This window comes from Arvicanthis niloticus, chromosome 1, assembly GCF_011762505.2.
Source record: "Arvicanthis niloticus isolate mArvNil1 chromosome 1, mArvNil1.pat.X, whole genome shotgun sequence".
Classification (NCBI taxonomy): domain Eukaryota; kingdom Metazoa; phylum Chordata; class Mammalia; order Rodentia; family Muridae; genus Arvicanthis; species Arvicanthis niloticus.
Window position 1 is genome coordinate 99,242,544 of NC_047658.1, and position 2,421 is coordinate 99,244,964.

The following is a 2,421-nucleotide window of genomic DNA, read 5'->3' on the forward strand; positions in this document are numbered from 1 at the left end:
CACCACATACACACGTACGTATGCCCAGCCCAAGATGTTAAAAACTTAAGTCTATCCATACCTACTGATAAATAACACTTCATCACCAAGTGGAGTTATCCTAGAAATATGAAAGTATCTTATTATTAACAAATTATCAATGATTTCATTATATTAAGAGAATACAGAAGGCTGGATGGTCCCCTCAGTGATTCCCAGTACCACACAAACCAGGTATAGAAATTTATGCCTGGCTACAGAACCAGGGTAGCAGCAGCCATCCACCAGACGGGGCGATTGTTCCAGAGTCAATACCATGAGCCACAATTCTCAAGCCTTCTTGCCCACCAATGCCGGACTTCTCCAAGCTATGAGACAATCAAAGAGGAGTACGGGGTGACTGAGCTGGGGGAACCCAACAACTCATCTGTGGTGAGGACCACCGTGATCAACATGCCCAGAGAGGTCTCTGTGCCTGACCATGTGGTCTGGTCCCTATTCAATACACTCTTCTTCAATGCCTGCTGCCTGGGCTTCATTGCCTATGCCTACTCTGTGAAGTCCAGGGACAGGAAGATGGTGGGCGATGTGATTGGAGCCCAGGCCTATGCCTCCACTGCCAAGTGCCTGAACAGCAGCTCCCTGGTCTTCAGTGTCCTCATGGTCATTATCTGCATCATTATTTTCTCCACCACCTCTGAGGTAGTCTTTCAGTCGTTTTCACAAAGAGTGCCACATTCTGGGTTCTAGCTGCCCTGTGTTCCCCGGTCCACATCTGGCCCTCCCCCCAGGCTGAGGCCCTGACCCTTTACCCTATGCGTATGCAAATGTTACCTTCACTTGTCTGCCCACAGTGGATTCAATAAAGTACTTGGTGGAAACTCTGAAGAAAAAAAAAAAAAGAAATGTATGCCTGTAATTAAATCCCTATCTCAGACTACATGAGGTGGGGCAATAAGTAAATGAATGAATGAATGAATGAATGAATAAATAAATAAATAAAGGAAATAAACAAGTTAGCTAAGTTTTTGCAAATTTGTCAATCAAAGTGTACACAAAAGATGGTTTAGAAAAAATGGAGTAGGAAGGAACAGAGGAGGGACTTCCTGGGAGCTGGTGAGGGGGTGTGCAGCAGCAGCAGCAGCAGCAGCAATGGGCTGCAAGGAACTGTTGAAACTGAGCCCCATGACCCATGTTTCAAAAGGATTCTGACGCTGTGGGGAATGACTTCCCGGCATGTGGCTGTGTTCAGGTTCAAAGCAGAAGGTTCCAGCCTTCCCTGTATTGCCAAAGACAACTTAGAAGATGATACCAGGGAACACAGCTAAGCTCCTGGTGCTTTAATTACGTATTTATTGACATCTGCAGTGGCTCCTGTGAGCAGCCCTTGTTGTCAGGCCATGGCTGACACTGAATGATGGCTTCTCAGTTCTTCCTAATGGGTGTACACGTCTGAGCACTTACTCCAGAGCTGTGCCTCCCAGGACAGATGGTCTTCCAGCAAAACAAAGCCTTGGAGGAGTAAGTGATTTCTGACTTCAGTTAGCCACACTGACAACTCTGGACAAGGAAATTAGACATTCTGAGTTATTTCCAAATTGGCTAAATTATAATCGTAATTACAAAGCAAAGTCACAGAATCCCAGACATTTAACATCCGCTACTTAACAGGTCCCGTTCTTTTTGATAGTTGGTAATATGAGATCTTGGGGGGTAGAAACAGTGGCACCAAGGGGCAGGTCCTAAACATTCAGAGCACTTCCTGGGTGCCAGTGCTTTCCTAGGTGCTGGGGACCTCAGGGTGAACGGATGACATTCCTGTCCTCCAGTTAACCATCCCGTTGAGAGAAGATGAGAGTAATTACGTGAAATCTGCCATTCAGCCAGGTGCTTGGTTATCCCTTCCAGGATGGTGAGCAATATGTAATGAAAAGAGTCCCAAGCTACTTCCCCTGGGATGATGAGAAACAGCTTCTCCAAGGAACATCAATTGCTCTCCACTGAAGACAGCACATCGAGAAAGATTTTCTCTCTCTCTCTCTCTATCTCTATCTCTATCTCTAATTTTTGGAAACAGGGTTCTTGTGTTCTATGTTGCTCCTGAAATTTCCATGTAGGCAAGGATAACCTTGAACTTTTGGCCCTTCTATTTCTACCCCCCAAATGCTGGGATTATAGGTGAACACCCTGTTGGGAATCCAAACCAGACTTCATGCATGCCAGGCAAGCACTCTACTTACTGAGATACACCCTAAGGAAGAGAAATTTGTTAATATAGGGAATTAATTACAGAAAGCAGAAGGGACCAATTATATAGTTGCGGCTCTCTGGAAATCAGCTATCACGGGGGGCCACCCCAGCTCTATCTGGGAGATGGGGAGGCACAAGGTTCCAGAACACAGGCAGAGCAAAATGGGGACAGGACTGTTCAGCAAGATCTGG

At 45.9% G+C, this 2,421-nt stretch overlaps 1 pseudogene; it reads left to right on the forward strand.

Annotated features, from left to right (window-relative positions):
• Nucleotides 1–239: 239 nt before the first annotated feature.
• LOC117721272 (interferon-induced transmembrane protein 2 pseudogene) lies at nucleotides 240–806 on the forward strand (annotated as a pseudogene).
• The last annotated feature ends 1,615 nt before the right edge of the window (nucleotides 807–2,421 follow it).